Genomic DNA, 19,806 nt, shown 5'->3' on the forward strand with positions numbered 1-19,806 from the left:
AAAATCCCCTTCACACCCCGATTAAAACCAATTAATTAAATGCTCTAACACAAAAATAAAAAAATGTAGTCACCTGTGGAATGGACAGGACTGAAAAAACACCATCCAATCATTTTAACCGGCCCATCAAAATGATTGAATGGTGATATGTCTATCAAACTCCACCGCCATTTGCAGATGATACTAATTTGCTTTATTCGGGAGCAAATATGAAACAAATATTAGAAACTGTGGAAAAGGAATTGATCAAGTTAAAAAAAAATGGTTTGAAGTTATCACTTAATGAAGATAAAACAAAATTTATGGTTTTTGGTGGTGCTAGGGTAAATTATGATAGAAAACTGAAAATTAATGAAATTGAAATTGAAAGGGTCTATGAAACAAAATTTTTGGGAGTGATTATTGACCATAAACTCTGTTGGAAACCACAAATAGAATATATCAAACGTAAAATATCCAAGGCTGTTGCGATTTTTTAGAAAACTCGAGACTTGTTAAACAAAAAATGTTTGCATATACTGTATTGTTCACTTGTAATGCCATATATGTCATATTGTGTGGAAATATGGGGCAATGTGTATAAAACTAATATAGACCTGATAATTAAACTCCAAAAAAAAAGCTATTAGAGTCATAAACAAAGCTGGTTATCTCCAATCAAGTAATCCACTTTTTGTAGAATCTGGTTTACTAAAATTTTTTGATATTGTATATTTAAAAACAATGGAATTTCTGAAAAAAGGGGTTTGGACTTTTGAATTGTGTATTTTCAAAATGTAGTTTGCTCGAACCGTTTTTCCTACTCCACCTTTAGTAAAAGGGAAAAAAATAGAACTCGCTTCACACCAATCAAACAGTCACTTGTACCCTTCCAAGGTACCGCTTTGAGTTTTTCCCAAACCAGTGTCAACGACCAATCTTATCAAATACTTTATTCATAAGCTTCACTGCTTTACTGTACCTCAACTATGTTGCTGCTGCTTTCATAGATTTCTTCATCTTTCTCAGAAAACGAGCATAAAGCTGATATCAGTAAGTGGTGAAGCAAGGCAGCCAGTGTGTGAATGTGTTGGTGTGCACGAGCACGATTACACTAACAATCTAGCCGCTCGGTAATTACCCTGGCTAGCTCACTGGAAAAGTAGACTGAGAGTACACAGGATTAATCCTCCATGTTTGTTTATAATCACTGCTAATCTGTTAGCGCCGATTTGGATGAGCAGCTTTCAGGGGTGTGAGTGTATGTGTGAGTGTCTGTTGTCAATGTGTATGTTTTCAGTGTGTGGTAATGATGTTTACAGGGAGAGAAGATCAAGGACTTGGATAGTTATCAGAGCGACAGCCATGGCATTGTCCTCTTACATGCTATCCAAATGAGCATCTCCTTAGAAACAGCGGAGAACCACACAAGACCAAGAGACGCTCCAAAACAAACACAGATGTAAGCAGTAGTACAATCGACTGGGACGCCAAGCAAAGAAACTGAGCAAGCTGTTAGGTCACCACGGAGAAGTGTTTCATGCCAACTGAGGACATCATGCATTGATAAGAGCTGGAATACAAACACAGACACACACACACGCACACACACACACACACACACACACACACACACACAAAAGAAGATGCACTCAAACTCTGAATGAATTGGTCTCACATCGATGTTCTAATAAAAAAGAAAACCATCACATCTTTGACTACCTCAATGGTAAGTATACATCACTACATGTTCAAGGAAAAAAAAAAACACTTTTCAATGACAAGATACAGTTTCTTTTACTCACTGTTCACTTTCCAAAGAAATGAAGTTGAGGGTTTTTTTTTTAACCTCAAGTCAAGCACTTATCCAACAGTGTAAAGGCTGGAGTTAAGTGAAACATAAATAATGGCTATATATTTTCTTGGGTAACACTACATATGTCCCCCATTTATTTACAGTAAAACTTGTGCATTAAATTAGATTTTAAAGTATTCACTACAGTAGAAGTACCACTATCAAATTACCTCTCAGTTAATCACTGCATAGTTTTATAGAAGCCATTGTTTAGGGAAATGTATTTCTTACCCCCAAAAAAACAAAAAACAAAAAAACCCAAAATCCACACATAAAGAAAACAGAGTCTCTAGTATGTAGAAATGTAAGGCATATTGTAAACAAGATATACCGCAGTATAAAATAACTATGGCTTATAACTGTTTCCCCTCCCTATACTGTGCCCATGTGTGTAAATATATATGACGAAAGGTCATGTTAAACAAATATTCTCCGTCTTTGATAGACTTTTTCTTTTAACAGATTAGAGCAGAGTACAGGAACAGCTAAATAATTCATGTTAACTTTAAACTTTTATTGACCCAGAAGTTTAATTTCAGTTGACCTTGCAGTCATCACATACGCAGGTCAGAGTGTGATACATAGGATGGAGCAGAGCACAAAGCACACACAGGCATAACTAATGCAACACATCAGAGACATTCAACTGTGTTTTCAGGTTTATTTTATTCCTGTGTTGGACTCTGAACTGTTATTGACATGTGTGAGTTTGAGACGAAGAATATGTTACAGCGCAGATCTTTTTTTTTTTCCACAAAACTTGGTAGTAGGTGTTCTTCTTCTGCACACAGAGGTGTTCCAGTCCTGTATGTAGTGTCAAATACAAGCATCTTCATCACAGAAGCCCATGGTAAATGTGCTTAATTAAAAGTGGGGTTTAAAATACTGTAAAATACCATATATTCTCATATACTGTATCAGTACCGTACTGTACTGTCTTCTTCTGCTTATCTGTTGCAGGGGTGGCAGCCTCAGCAGAGCCCTGTCCCCAGTCACTTCCACCAGCTCTTCCGGGGAAATCCTGAGGCCCAGAGATATAATCCCTCCAGCGTGTCCTGGGTTGGCCCGAGGTCTCCTCCCCGATGGACACGCCCGAAGTACCTCTCCAGGGAGGCATTGGGAGGCCTCCTCACTAGATGCCTGAACCATCTCAACGGTCTCCTCTCGACGTGGAAGAGCAGTGGCTCTACTCTGAGTTCCTCCCAGATGTCCGAACTCCTCTTCCTACAGTATCTCTAAGCCTGAGCCCAGCCATCCTGTGGAGGAAACTCATTTAGGCTGCTTGTACTCGCAACCTCGTTCTTTCGGTCATTACCCAGAGCTCATGACCATAGGTGAGGGTCAGAACATAGATCGACCAGTAAATCGAGAGCTTTGCCTTTTGGCTTAGCTCCCTCTCCACCACAACAGATCGGTTTAGCATCTGCCGCCCCAATCCACCTGTCCATGTCCCACTCCATCCTACCCTCACTCACGAACAAGATCCCGAGATACCTAAATTCTTCCACTTGAGGTAGGACTTCCTCTCTGACCCGGAGTGAGCACTCCACCCTTTTCCAGCTGAGGATCATGGCCTCAGACTTGGAGGTGCTGATCTTCATCCCAGCCGCTTAACACTCGGCTGCAAAGCGTCCCTGTGAAAGCTAGAGGTTGCTGCTTGATGCAGCTAAGAGGACCACATCATCTGCAAAAAGCAGAGACGAGATCCTCCCACCACCGAAACTTGACCCCCTCCTCCACCCGGCTGCCCCTAGAAATTCTACCCATAAAAGTTATGAACAGCACCGGTGACAAAGGGCAGCCTTGGTGAAGTCCAACCCTCACCAGGAGCAGGTCTGGCTTACTACTGATTATGTGGACCAGGCTAGCACTCCTTAAAGTACAGAGACTGGTCCACGGTTCCACGTACGGGACGAAAACCACATTGCTCCTCCTCAATCTGTATATATGTCAATTGTCAAGTAACTAACTAGAGTGACTGTGAAAAGCTGTTTGATTTTACTCATTCACATCAGAGGAGGTGAGCAGTTTTTTGAGTAGTTTACCAAAAAATATACAAAATGGTTTGGGGGATCTGCTACCCCAGTGAACCAATGACAAATGGCATGATGGACAATGATGATGGATGAATGACAAACAAAATAAAAAGGAACCACTCCTCACATAATTCTAAGTTTTAGCAAGTTTGGTAAAAAAAAAAAAAAATGCTGAATGGTTTTTCCAGTTAGTCTCTGGAAACTTAAAAAACAGATTCACATTTATTCTAGTCCCTGCTTGCAGTTCTCAGATGACTAGACAGCAAAAAAAAAAAAACTATGAAACTGTATCAAGTTTCATACTGATCGCTATATCCTCCACATTATATGATGTGGGATAAAACTGGAGAGATCAGTAGAGTGAAGACAGAATGATAGAGAAGTTATTTAGTTAGTTGGAGTCGGTTCTCCATTGATCCAAGAGAAAACTGTGAACTGAAAAAGTGGGTTCATGCCAGAAAACAGACTCTGTTAAAAAGGTTCTGCAGGAAAAATGGGTGGAAAACTGTGTGGAACCTGTTGAAAGTTACCCAAAGCACTTTAAATACACAAATCTAATGCAACACCACTAAATATTATAGAACATATATACTACATTGTACAACAAAGTGTGCATTCCTCTGAGAATATGATGAAATACACCAAAGTCCCTAAATATCTCTACTATTACTCTGAGACTATCAGATGGAACAGAAATGTATTGAAGTAGTATATTTAGTGAGATAAAAAATGATCAAATAGAATAGGTTGGAGTGATTCCAGCAGCAGTATGTATGTATGCATGTATGTACACCCACAAACACATAAATCTGTATATTTTATGCAAAGTAAAAAAAAAAAATAAAAAAAATATCAAAGCAGAACTGAGAGAAAATATACAGGGTTTGTTTCTTTTAATGCATGCATCACAAGTCATCCAGCACAGGTAAAATGCATTGTCTGTGGTACACAATCTATTCTACTCCGAGGGTTTATCTGAATCCATCTCTCTCTCTCTCACATACAGTACCTGCACACAAAAATACACCCCACAGTGCCCACTGGGGGGCAGCAGAGATTTAGATGCACTTTACTGCCTCACTAGGGAAAGTCTCTATTCTCCCCCTATCTGCAGCCCATTTTTCAACTCTGTCTCTATTGGGAAGAACCATATTTCTTCCATTCATGCGTCTCCTATTGACACCCATGTATATTAATGATACATAAGACATGATTTATGTTTCTTGGCACAGAAGTAAATGCAGTTTATAGAAATATGGATGTAGCAAGGACTGAGTTGCACTTTGCTGAAAGTTTGTCTTTTGTAATTCCTCTGGTTTTGGGTTACATGCAATTACATAACCTAAGGGATGAGGTTTCACCAGAGTAAACATGTTGCAATAAAATAATTCTAACTCTAACTCTCGTCCAGAGGCAATTACATCACCGTCCTTTGTTAATTACTCACTAAAATTTCATTAAGAGCAAATTAGCTGACAATACATCATTAGTATTCAGCACAGTCTTTTCTATACAAAGCTCCAAGAGTAAAATGATAATAGATTAGTCAAAAAGGTGAGATAAATTTAGGATCGCTTTTTTTTGGTTTTTAATGCCCTCTCCAATCAAAAGTCCATCTCTGCAGTACTCAGCTCCATTCAGGCTTTCAGCGTCTCAGAAATCCTGCCTAAAGGTATGAAATAGCCTTGCACCCTCCAATCCGCCTAAAATCTCCAACATCAAACTCAGTAGACTTTTACCTCCGGTCGCAGAACCAAGTATAGCCTCTTTCCTTAAAGGTATTCATTTCAGGTAAGCTAACTTGGCAGCAGGGTGAATTTCTTTCATCAGAGCTCAGCATAAAGGCACCAGCTATAATGTGGCAGCTCGCTCTTTTCAGAGGATTTTTGTGTGTTCTTTCAGTGATACTGCATGAGCCGGTGCCTTCTACCTGTGCGCTGGTGAAATGATTCCGATTTAACAAAATACGATCATTGCTGCTGGCATTACGATACCCTGCCAAGACTTTTTTACGTCAAAGTCAAAAAAAAGCCTTCACATTAGAAACAGGCTTTTCTGCCTCCTATTATACACCCCACCAACTGCATTTAGGACAAGAAAGAAATGTAACCCAGGCAATGTGACATGCTCACATGACCCAGTCTAGTCCTCCTGTCTGTGTGTTTTTATGAAGTGTTTCTCAGATTCATGTTTGACTAAATATGTTGGTGTAATTGATTATGGGCACCAGTCAATTTCACTGTCAAAATATCCACTAATTGCTGTTAGTAAGGACTGAAAAATTGATGACAACACTGAAAATCTCATGACTGAAAAACTTCTTGTTAGTTGCAAGGACTAATATCATCAACAAATACGATGTACTTTTCTCCTCCAAGTTTCAAGCCGGGGGGAAATAAAAGCATTGTATTCCTTCTCCTTCTGCAAGCTTCCTTTTCATGAGTTGTTCGTGCATGTGAATTATCACTGAAATACACATTTTCATGCCCATACCCCTGTTAAGCGCTGCTAATCTCTCTGCAGGAAAGAAAGAAAAGGGAAAGCATCTTGTTTCCTTTGTTACCAGCAAGCAGATAGGAGTGGAAAAAGGAAGGGTTGGAGATGGGTGTGTGTCTCTCTGTGGCCTATTAAGGGCTATTGTTCTGTCTTATCTACTGCAGACAGCCTGTACAGTCACCGCCTGCTTTGGCAGGCCTTGTTTATTTGTTTTCGATCTGCTGGGGGCCCACCACTCAGCCCTGGGGCCACAGGTTAACATGCAGAGCTTTCAAATTAAAGCAACCCTGCTGGCTCTAATCACACATCTTGGAATAGAGATCTAATGTTGGCAATCTTGGCAGTCCATATTTAGCAGTACACTGGCAACAAGTTCAATTTGTTTTCCTTTTTTTTTTTTTTTTTGATTCTTTATAAATATCTAGTTTGTTCTTGCTGTCACAGCTTGTATCCCAACCACAAAATATCCCTTAGTTACCCACCATTAACTTTAGGTGAGGGGACCACCAAAGCAGATGTGAGAGCTACAAATATATGGGGTTGCAACAAACAAAATAGAATTACTGAACTGATTATACTGCCGCCCACACAGACAAAGCTCCGGTGGTACCACATTACCGCTGCAGAGCATCGCTGAAATGGGACTGAATATGACACAAATAAGAAAAGGAAACCTTGTCAACACAAATCAACAATCTTCTGCCTTCTTACAAAAAATAATGGTATACACACACATCTACTACAACATAGCATTCAAACTTTAGACACAGCCAACCATTTCTGAAAAGTCATTTCATTCCTTGAAAGTGCTCACACTGTGTAATTGTACCTCAGTTCACAGCTGAATGAGGAAACTGTGTTGTAAAAGAGGGAGAAAGATTTCATGAGTAGGAGGCTTGAAATGAGCAACACAAACCATGTAATAAAGATGTTCATATTCATTCTTTATGGAACGTTTACTACTTTGAGCATCTTTTTTGTCAAACTGAGAAGCTATTTTGCCTGTGCAAATCTATTCTTAGTGAGACTACAGAACAAGAAAGGGAGGAAGACACAAAGACAGACTGAGGGAAAACAGGGTCTTGAAGTCAGAGAGTGAGGCGAAGTGAAACAGATGGAAGAAGAGAGATGGAGAAGAAAAGCGACGGAGAGAGGTGATGGGAAATGGTGCGGGCCCTAGCTTCTATTGTAGGCTAGGATTGGCCCTGGCAAGGGGGGATAAGAGGGAAATAATTATCCGGCCTGCTGAAGCATGACAGCCCCTTCTTGGGGCTGCGGAGAGACAGACTGAGCATTATGTCAAAGATTGGCCATGTCACCAACGGAGACACCTCTTGACAGACAGTGGCATCTGAAGTTTCACTTGACAGTAAAAAAGCCCCTCACCAACAGGCAGCTGGCTACCTGCCTGATCGATGCCCAGTGGAGACAAGGTTTCACCTGGGGGACGTACAGATGTAATCACAGAACTCGGTCTACCATCTCTAAACCCTTCGATTAGTTCCGGTTTACACGTCCCATTGATATGTTCAAGCCTTTCAACCAATATCAGTACATTAAAATATATGATCCAGTTATATCGCAATACAGCTTCATGTATTTGTTTTGGGCAAGCAGCCAGATTTCCAAATGTGGCAAATTCATTGATTTCTCAAATGTTTCCTTTAACTTAACCCATAAGAACCCGGTGTGACATTTGTGTCAGTTCCCAAATTAATTTTTCTCTATATTTAGCCACCCTTAAGTAGTTTATCACCATTTATTGTCATACTATCCTCTGTATATTGTTTTTTTCAGTGGAAATCAGGTATTTTCCAACATTTAGTCAGAGGACAGACTTCAAAGTTCTGTTGCTGGTCTCTAAAGCTCTGAATGGTTTAGGACCAAAATACATCAGTGACCTCCTGACTCAGTATGAACCCACCAGACCACCCAGGTCATCTGGATCTGGTCTGTTGTCAGTTCCCAGAGTCAGAACCAGATATGGAGAGGGTGCGTTCAGCTTCTATGCTCCACATGTCTGGAACAAACTCCCAGAAAGCCTCAGATCAGCTGAAACACTCAGTTTATTTAAATCCAGGTTAAAGACCCACCTGTTCTCAGCTGCATTTGAATCGAGTTTTTTTTTCTTTTTAAGTTTAAAGTTTTTATCTGTTTTATCTGCTTATCTGTTTTATCTATTTATCTGATTTTTTGTTTGTTTTTCTCATGCCTATACTTTTTATTACTTCTGCTGTAATGCTTTTAATGTTTTATGTAAAACACTTTGAATTGTCTTGTACATGAAATGTGCTATATAAATAAACCTGCCTTGCCTTGCCATTTAATGCACTAATCATGTAGATGTTCATAGAAGCTCGAAGTAAAGTTGAGGATTATTACATCAAAAATACAGAAAACTGAAGAAAAAGTGACTTTTTCAGCAAAATCTATCCTTAACTGAACATAAACCAAGTGTCTCCATCCACTGTCATTGATCCAACTCCATGGATTTTACTGGTGAATCAATCAATCGTAGAAGATGACTGTGTTTCCATGTTCACTACGAAGCCTCTGAACGTCCAAATTGGTCATATCTGATGACCATGAAAGATGACAAACCGCATTTTACACCAATTATTTACATGGATTAGTGGATCAACAGGAATTAAACTGTTTATATCAGTAGATGATACTGGTAGATGGTGGCTGTTTGGGTCTTTATGGGTTAAGAAAACCAGAAATCAAACAGACACGCCCTCATCTTCAGAGTGTCCATGCTTTGAAAGAATCGTACCGTTTTACTGCCTGAGTCTGTGCGCTCTGCATCAATGCGTCTCTCTCACATTTATGCACACCCTTGAATCTTCTCAGATCTGCAATAGCCAAGAGTCCTTTATGAGCCACTTCCATCCCCCCTCTGACTCCATTTTTCTTTGCAGGCCAAAGAATAGAAACCAGTCAGGGCAGAAACGGCTTCGCTTCCAGCCAAAAGTGGTTAGTGTGATAAGTAAGGGGCGAATCCAGCAGGACCCATGTGACTGAAGAATGACTTCTGGCCACAACAGCCGTAAGGTTCCCCATCTTTTTTAAGTAAGCAGCAAGATCACAGAGGCCTTGTGGCTGTGTATCACCACCCATTTGGCCCTATCTTCTATCATATAAATAGGGGTGCTCTGATTTCACCCTGTTTGTGTAGCTTCGTATCACACAATGGTTCGATTGGCTACGGGCCTCAAAAAGGACACTCCAGACAAGTTCTCTGACAAGGAAAAAATGAAAATGGAGTGAGTCAGGATAAAATCTTTTGGTAACAGAAAAGATATGTGGATAGGGTTATATAGAATTAGGGATGGGAATCAATAAGGATTTAACAATTCCGATTCCATTATTGATTCTGCTTATCGATCCGATTCCTTATCGATTCTGTTATCAATTCTCATTGGGTGAGGGAATAAAAGAGTACAAACGGGTGTGTTTACATTAACTATCTTTTATATTTCCATCTCTGCACAGAAAATATAACATATACAGCATGCACAAATAATAATAACAGCTGACGCCAGGCCCAGTTCAGGGTGGGGGACACCGTACAGTGAAAGTGAAACTTAAGACGCTTTACTAATTCCTCTAAGTCTCCCGTTGTTGTGCACCTCATTTCCTCTCCCCTACCTCTGTAAACTTTTATTTTTAAGGGGGCAGGACATTTGTTGCCTGCACCAAAACCGGCCTGGTGCACGCTCTGCCGCTAGATTCAAAAGCGTCACTAAGTAGCGTTTCAAATACGTGACACTCCTGTGAATAAATCACATGCTGTGTGGACAAACGTTTGAGTATATTGGAGGGATGTTCCCCTTTTGATGAAATGGAAGCTTTGCAAGTGTTACAAGTGGCCGTGGTGCAATGAATCAAGTCAGGTAGGGCAGCATGGTTGAACTGGGGGCAGGTTAGTGTGACATTGACCCTAAATAGAATTCCTCTGTGTTTAGATTACTACATGCAATGTGTGGGTGGAGGGTGCTTAAATATTCCTCTTCTTGTGCAAGTTTCACTTTCTGAGCAACTACTAGCTACCATTAACAGACGAAGTTGGATGGAGTCATGCATATGTCATGTCAAACTGTCAAAAAATGACAATGTAGTATGAAAATATGTTGTGTTTTTTGGGGTTTACTTTATAATGGAAAATAGGGAGGGCTATTTACTCCTCATTTCATGCATATTTGCCATTTTGCCTTCTTTTTTTTAGACTTTTACTATACAAAATACATAAATATGTAAGAGGTATTACTCCTGACAGACTTGTACAGTAATACGTCATAGCCTTCCTGTGCTTAATATGTTAAGAGTGCGTTTGCTATGTGCTTTTTTAACTGAAAACTGTTATGTTGTGAAGGTTTGTATGAAAAGTTGTTCTTTGTAAGGTCACTGCTCTTTGTAGGATCAAAGTTATGTTGCAGGTTTTATGTTTGACAGTATATAGTGCATTATAATACTTCCCAAAAATGTTCTAGTAGATTGATATGTAAAGGCTGCAAGGCCCAAAATAAGACCATCTGAACACAGGGGATAACTGTGCTGACCTCTAATACTGTTGCCATGCGTGGGATGGTCATGCACCTCCTAAGTTTCGGTGCTTTTTTTGTTCAACACATACTGCATCCTCCTCACTGTTAGGTAACAGGACCATAAGCACTTTGTTAAGCAGTTACAGGAAATGCAATCACAGTTGCCACTTCATAAAAAGTAGGACAAAGAGCTCCTACACCATGCACACTGCTGGGGTGCATTAACGCTGTTCAAATTCCCATCAATGTGTCAATGTGGACCGACATTTTTCCAGGCCACAGTTCTACTTTCCTAATTACATTTCTTTTACCCCTGTGCTTAGAGATTACATATCACCACTGTTACACTGTTATGGTTTTATCATTAGGAACCGACATCAGCCTCAAATGCCCTCTGAGTTTTTTGGGGGTTTTTTATGCATTGCAAAATGTATCAAGTTATTCCTCACAAAAACCCACTTAATGTCAGCTGAGCAACTGATCAGACCAAACATTAAAAGGTGTTAAAGTAAGTGCAACTTATGCAATCCTATAGTCATCTAGAACCATTGCATGTGATACATCTAGTCATTTTATATATGACTAGATATATGGATACCTTTCATCTCGACACAGTTTGAATTCAAGCGCAACCGTTTGCTGCCTCAGGCCATTATGAATATGTTTGCAAAGATGTATTTGTGGTGTAGTTCATCTCGCCTGCACTGCTGCCTTACACTTTTAACTCAAGCATTTCATCATACTACTTAGGTAAAATACAGCGGTAAGAGCCATTACCTTAATATTTCCCAAAATATGAATATTTCACATCCATGAAAAATTTAGATTTTGATGTCAGCGCTGGTTAGTGATAGTGTGTATGTGCATGTATTTGTGTTTTGTAATGCACTTGTGGCATCAAAAAGTCTGAAAATTCACTTTGAAGGTCAGCTGTGCTCTGCTCTGCTCTGCTCCGCTCCATAGCTTTTAACTAACTGGGAAAGTTCGGTGTCACACTAATGTATTTACTGAGTACCTTGAGAAAAGTTCTGAAGAAATAAATCCTGCAGAATACACAAACGCCACATGCATTCCTTTACTCTCTTACCATCCTGGGAGATTAAGTAGTAAAGCTAAAGCAGAAAGGTAGAAATATATTAAGCAAAGATTTGGGTAGCAGTTATAGGAGTGTGTGACTATTTTTTTAATGATCATGTAAACAACACTGATAACTGGTCATATAATGAGAATAAATAATCATCAAAGGTAGAGTTGAGTTGTCTACATCTGTCACATAACTACCACTGTATGTTATATATTGTTTTGTAAGTTAAAATGCCCCATTCAAGTGCTTCTTACTTACACTGAGATATAGAATACTGAACATCTCATGATATATAGTACAGTTTAACCCTTTATATTACACTCATAGAAATACTCATAGAAATACTACTAATTTTCAACCTTAGTGTGTTATTGGAGGACATAGCAACACTTTATTTTTGTGAAAATTTCAATATTTTTTACTGTCATGTAGAAAATCAAGGTCAACGAAGTCACCATATTTGGTTCATATTTGGTAAGTGGCAAAAAAAAAAACAAACAAAAAAAAACGAGCGGTGCCAGGCTCAACAAACCCCGCTCCTCTAACATATTTTGCCCATTATAAGTAAATGGAGAGATTTTTTAAAAAAATCATAAAAAATGTGAACTTTGACCTACCTTTCCCAAAATGTAAAGCCATCTATTCTGGGTCACTGGCAATCTATAAACCCAATCTGGTATGAATTGAACCAATAGTTTTGATGCTGAAGTGTTAAAAAGCAAACAAACTGAACCAAAAACTACTCCTTGCCTCCCCTTTGGGGAGTGGGGTAAAAATCTAAGAAGTTTATATAAAAAATACAAGAAAAAACATGTTAGGTGAAAGGAACATGTTTTTTAGAATATTAGAACATCACTTTTAGAACATTACAACAATATGCGTGCTGATCCAGACCCCTGTCCACATCCACATTCTCCCTTTGAACATCATTCCTTACATTAGTACCATTACTTCATGGTACCTAACAAAGCAGGTACACTCACTGTTCATGCAGAGGTGGACCTTACAGACCCTGGAGACCACACTGAACCTGAGATTATTGACTCACTGTCCTCACTGGAACTGTTGTTGTCATGTCTTGAAATGTATGTGGAAATGACCAAAAATAGTCACTTGCCCGATAAAGGGTTAAAACTACCATAAAAACTTAAAACTGCAGCAAGCTATGAGATAACACTCATTTACAGGCCCTTAAATTTATGTTGAAATCATTAGAACTCTTTTACTGGCACATTCAGATTATTAACAAATTATTAAAGTCTGAGTATATTTCCGTGGCGTATAATGTGACTGAGCAACAGATACGACATGCAGGAGAGAAGCCAAGTATGGCACATGGTGAGGAGGGGAGCGACAGACCTCTGCGGTGAGCTGGAGGTTTGTCAGATGTCAGTGAGGGATGTAGAACTCGTCTCCTGCTGCTCACCTCAGGGTATCAGAATGCCCCTAAATGCACACACACTTACTGTAGATGCACGAGCACACACACTGTAAACCTATCAGCAGACACACACAAAACCACTTTGCTGTGAATAGGACTCCACAATTGGAGCAAGTATAGGGCAGGCATATTATTCATCCCCAGAGGGTGTCGTGTCACTGCTGACAGGCAGACATAAATATTCCTCAACCCCTTCACCAAGGGTTAATGGCTGTCCATCAGGCAGCAATGAGACATGCAGGGCCACATGGGCCTGGTGTAGACACACACAGTATGGGCACTTTCACACCAACAGCAAGGTCACTTATAGAGATGGGAAAAACAGGGACCAACATGCAGGCACAAATGGTCTGCTTTACATGAGTATGGGCACATATGTTAATACACAAAATCCCACCAATCCACACACACACATGAAATCTGCAATATTGTAAAACCCTGTCAGTGTAACCGGGCAAAATATATGGTGGAATGCATAGAACCACAAAGTCCCGGGCATAATTTTATTTGTGTACTTGGAAAGGAATGGTCATTCCCTAATTTGATTTAAAGTAAAAGAATGAGGATGTCTTTATCTCTCTCTCTCTCTCTTTTTTTTTTTAATATATTTTTTGATTCTCATGTTTATTTTAATGATATTACATTTGGAGGAGAGTGGAAAGAAATGGGGAAAAAAAAAAAAAACAACTCAGCCATTATGTACCAGCTGTATGTGGAATGTATTCTATAATGTTCAATAAAAAGATAATTAAAAAAAAAAAAAAAAAAAGAAATCTGCAATACCACGCACATTTATATGCACCTAACGAGAATAGTGTGGCCACTTTTTTGCCAAGTCATACTGAAGCACTGGTTAAAAAAAAGATCTTTAGCTAGAATGTGGTTCTGTGTCTTGCTATTTTTGCTCTGCTCTGGCCGGAGCAATATTTTATTAAATTGAAGAAATGCATAATAGTTAGGAAATGGCATACATAATCACCGCAGAGCCTGGGTACAACAAACCAGCAGATGAATATAAAAGAGCCAACATTTCCCGCTTTGTTCCTAATGCTCCACGGCCAATCAAAATTAATTTATTCTAATGTATGCACACAGAAGGTCAATTATCCAAATGATTCCAGTTCAGATTGCACCTGATCTTGGGAGCCAATGAGCCATCGAAAGGGCAGATGGGTGTGCTTTGCAAGGCAAATCATTGCCCCAACCTCATTTTTGTCACCTCCCCACCATTTGCATGTCTAAATGTCCAGGCCATCCACACACCTTCAGTCAGCTGCATTCCACTGGTGGGTAAACAACTTAACATTTAACTTGTGTAAGAGAGGCCACAATATAATAATGCAGCTATTGTTACATACATCAAAAACTAGACTTGTACTCTGAGTATACAGGCATCCACCCAACAGTCCACTTTTTTATGCTTGTTCCACAATTTTATTAAAGCACAAATTATGAGCTATGTTTTCCTCTATTTTTCAGTTGGCAGAGGTGAAAGATGGCAACAAATTCTTCAGTTGATGGTTTATTTTTTTATTTTTTAAACCGTTACTATTTTAAGTTATAAATTTCCTGGGGGCTAAACGATAAAAAACAATTCCAGCCTCTACTTCTTTTTATGGCTCTGTCCTTGAACCACCCCCTACTGTTCTACCAAGTTTTTAGAGAAAACTGAAGTAGTCATTTGTGGGTAATCCTTCTGACAGATGAGCAGACGGACACGATCACATAACTTCTTCGGCAAAAACAAAAACACAACAGACCACAGAGGCTGAAGTTTAACCATGACAATATATTTTAAGTGAACAACACATGCTTTTCTACTGAACTCTTGAAGACATCTCAGTGCTAAAATGAGGGGGAAAACTGATTCAACGCTGATATAATGTTGGGTTAAACCTTCTCTGAACCCTCATTAACACTCAGCTCTTCCTATTCACAGCACCAGAATGAGTAAATTATTAGGTCTCTTCTTTGCAAAATACACAGATTTTTACTTTGACAAGTTGGCAAGGAGTGTGTTGTGTGTTTACAGTACTTTAATTCTTCCTGTTACTTCCCGTTCCTTTGAAATAATTGGCAAACTTGCAAATAATCACCTTAAAGCCAATTAACAATTCTTACAGCGACACAATGCAATGGTTTTCTAAGAATACATGTGAACATACAGGGGCCTTAGGGGGTTTTTCTAAACTGCAAGACAACCCAACAAAAGCTAATTAAGCCAGAACAAGTGTATGAAACTATTCTAATGAGAGACTTCACCATTTGATATTAGCTACCGGCACATAGTAATAACATATCTTACATACCATAAAACCAAAATAAATAAATAAATTGTGTGTGGTAGCATTTATTTACATGGCATTGAAGTGTAAGACCCAAAGAAATGGAAAAGGATAGAAGAAATATAAGGAAGCAGTTAAGCCAGAACTAGTGTATGATACTATTCTAATGAGAAGTTTCACCATTTGATATTAGCTACCAGCACATAGTAATGAAATATCTTACATAGCATTAAAAAAAAAAAAAAATCTTGTGTGGCAGCCTTTATTTACATGGCACTGAAGTGTAAGAGTCAAAGAAATGGAAAAGGATAAAAGAAATGTAAGGCAGCAGTTAAGCCAGAACAAGTGTATGATACAACTCTAATGAGAGATTTCACCTTTTGATATTAGCTACCAGTAATACCATATCTTACATACCATAAAACAAATACCATAAAACATTCTAATGAGAAATTTCACCATTTGATATTAGCTACCAGCACATAGTGATGAATTATATTACATACCATTAAAAAATAATAATAATAATCTTGTGTGGCAGCCTTTATTTACATGGCACTGAAGTATAAAAGTCAAAGAAAGGGAAAAGGATAAAATACATATAAGGAAGCAGTTAAGCCAGAACAAGTGTATGGCACTATTCTAATGAAAGGTTTCACCATTTGATATTAGCTACCAGAACATAGAAATGAAATATCTTACATAGCATTAAAAAAAAAAAAAAAATCTTGTGTGGCAGCCTTTATTTACATGGCACTGAAGTGTAAGAGTCAAAGAAATGGAAAAGGATAAAAGAAATAAGGAAGCAGTTAAGCCAGAACAAGTGCATGATACAACTCTAATGAGAGATTTCACCTTTTGATATTAGCTACCGACACATAGTAATGAAATATCCTACATACTGTTTAAAAAAATAATAAAATCTTGTGTAGTAGCCTTTATTTACATGGCACTGAAGTGTAAAAATCAAAGAAATGGAAAAGGATAAAACACATATAAGGAAGCAGTTAAGCCAGAACAAGTGTATGGCACTATTGTAATGAAAGGTTTCACCATTTGATATTAGCTACCTGAACATAGAAATGAAATATCTTACATACCATTAAAAAAAAAAAAAAAAAATCTTGTGTGGTTGCATTCATTTACATGGCACTGAAGTGTAAGACCCAAACAAAATGGAAAACGATAAAAGAAATGTAAGGAAGCAGTTAAGGGTAACCAATAAAAACTTTTACATGCAATAGAATTTTAAGCTTGAGATGCAATTTAACAGTGGAGGAACACCCATGGAGGGCTGTAATAGCTATAAATAGGGATAATCTTGATGCAGCTCACTTCAACCTTCTTCACTTCAAAACCTCCAAGTCCACTGACTCCTCAGTGACCAAATCATAGCAGTTTAAACCACTATTGTTCAAAACCACTCAGGTCTATCTAAATGAGTAATTCAGAAATTATAAAACCAGCATATTTCACTTGCTTTTCCAGCCCCTTTTTACTTCCCCTCTCATTTACCCCCCCATCTTTCTTGCAGTCTGGGTAAGTGTGTGCTGAATTGTCAAAAAAAACACCCAAACCAGGCTGAAACAGATGGGCACAATCAGGGTTTAATTTTCAAAAGGCCAGACATGAATACGTACACTGATTGGCCATGTTAGCACATTTACCCCATACTTTTTTACTGCAGTGTAAGCTGTTACATAAAATGTTCCTTTGTCGCTTCAAATTGTGAAGTGGTGTGCTCTGCAAATGAGAGGGGTTTCAAGTCGTCTTACAGGGAAAAGGGGCAAGGGGCTCTAAAGCTGACATTCTGCCCTGTAGACTTTTGATGGAGCTCTGGAGAACAGAGCAGCATATCAATTAGCCATTAAGGTTTTGCTCAGGTATTAGAGGGATCAAAGAACCCAATAAAAGCCTCAAGAGAAAAAGAAACAGGCGGAGTAGATTTCCAATCGATGGAGGCCTCATCTGGGGGCTTGGCGAATGTCAGGAGGGGCACGCAAGGTGGACAAATAATGTGACCTTTGAACCACAGAAACAGACTGAGGTTATTATCCTAATGAAGACCCAGACATTCAGTCATTTAAGTCTTCCTGATCTTGTGGATGCATAGATTTATTTAGCTGACATGGAAACAATACATACAAACATATAACACTCTAGTTAACCCCAGAGAAGTCAATAATCTATTCTTCCACTGATTATTTGCACAATGAAATATAAACACATTCTTGAAACACATACTTTAAACCTTGAAATGACCAAAAAACGTAACTGGTTGGAACACCCAGCCATTATTAATGACACCAATTTTAAAGACAAACTGTCCAATAGCCAATATTTAGCACCATTTTATGCCATGGAAACACAGACATCGATTTGCATGAGCACAATTTCAATTGTATAAATTACAAAAAATACATAAAATATAATGTGGCCGTCGCCATCACAGAGATGGCATCTTATGTGTCGATAATGATCACGATCACCACATCAGTTAACACTGGCTGATGTATCAGTGTATCACTAAATTAGTAACTAAATATTTCTTCAACAAAAATTATACCTGCTAAGAAGATCCTTCATAAAGCAATTGAACAAGACATGAGACCAGTTGAAAAATGTGTTCACCCTATAGGCCCAATCCCAATTCTCATTTTCACCCCTACCCCTTGGCCCTTGCACTTGGCACTACCCTTTGAAACGGCGTTGCAAGGGGTTGGAGTTCAAATATTCCCCTATGAAATAGGACAACCCTTCGAGACCTGTTACGTCATCAGCAGTCATCGATGCTGCTATAAACAAATGTGACAACTTTGTTTCCGAAAGTGTTCACCATGCTGTCAGCAGCTGTAATCGTCTCGGTTGCATGGGCTTTGGGCGTCTTTTTGCGGCTATCAACTGCAAACCGCAGAAATGCGCTCTATCATCATAACACACTGAAACAGCATTAAATGGACGATCAAATGATTAAGATGTTTATGAAGAAAATATGTACATCTGTGTGTTTCTTTCATCAGACTGCTGCACTTTTTTGCTGTGTTCATCTCCATCTTGCCGATGATTCGAAGAAAATTATAGGAAATTTCTCATACCCCTCTGTTTGTAGTGTGGTCCTGAAAAATCTCAGTTTCGAGATCCAAACAGCCCTCCCCCTTAACCCTTCCCCTCAGACTCATTAAGAATTGGGACACCCCTACCCCTTCACGTAAACACACAAAATGGAGCAGTAGGGCTAAGGCAGAGGGCTAAAAGCTGAACTGGCATTGGGCCGTACAGTTTGGACTGAACAATCATCTGAATTTAAAAGCACTGCATTTTAACATCTGATTCATTTCTTACAGTCTTTCAAAAATGTGATCACTACTTTCATATTTTCCCGGAGAAGCATTCTTCCTCTCCAAACTGTTATTTCTGGAGCACATTTTTCATCTCCACTGCTGTCAGTGGCCAAATCTAGCCAAGTCACTCTTGAGTTTAAACAAAGCTTCAGGCTTCTGTGGAGGCTGAAACGTGTTATAAAAGTAGAACTAGGGACTGAAAAAGAAAGAGGAACTGGTAGAAGACAATGTACAGGCCTGGTTTTAGTATATCTTCTGTCAGAGACATTCCTCAACTTGTAAAAAGGCCTGTTTGTGAAACAGCCAAGCATTTTTTGGAAGTCATAATTAAAGTGGTTACTGAGTTTCTGTGCAAGAGAAACAAATATGTTGAGTAAATAGTAGATTTTGTGGTTTGATTTGCTGTCATCTTAAGAGGAAATCTTCTGTATATAATTGAATTGCATATAATCATAATCTGTGTCATCTGATCACATTATATCATGTTGAATCATAATGCATTTGCAGCTTCATGTATGACATTATTGGCAATGAACACAACTGCGTCTGCCTCACTGACGCAAACATATCTCAACTGGTAACATATGGTTTTTCAGTTCTGTGACTTTAAGCTTGACGCCTACATCATTATTAGTTCTCTTTTATTATAACACATAAACTATGTATAATAATGACATATACTACATTAACATATTCTTTCATGTTCAGAAATTTTTATGTAACTTTCCTATGCCTATGGAAC

At 38.7% G+C, this 19,806-nt stretch overlaps 1 protein-coding gene across 1 annotated transcript in view; it reads right to left on the bottom strand.

The window, feature by feature from the left end:
* The window catches only part of suclg2 (succinate-CoA ligase GDP-forming subunit beta), a 147,912-nt gene that overhangs the window by 23,963 nt on the left and 104,143 nt on the right, over positions 1-19,806 (bottom strand). The window lies entirely within an intron of this gene.

The sequence above is a fragment of the Sphaeramia orbicularis genome, chromosome 5, assembly GCF_902148855.1.
Source record: "Sphaeramia orbicularis chromosome 5, fSphaOr1.1, whole genome shotgun sequence".
Taxonomy (NCBI): domain Eukaryota; kingdom Metazoa; phylum Chordata; class Actinopteri; order Kurtiformes; family Apogonidae; genus Sphaeramia; species Sphaeramia orbicularis.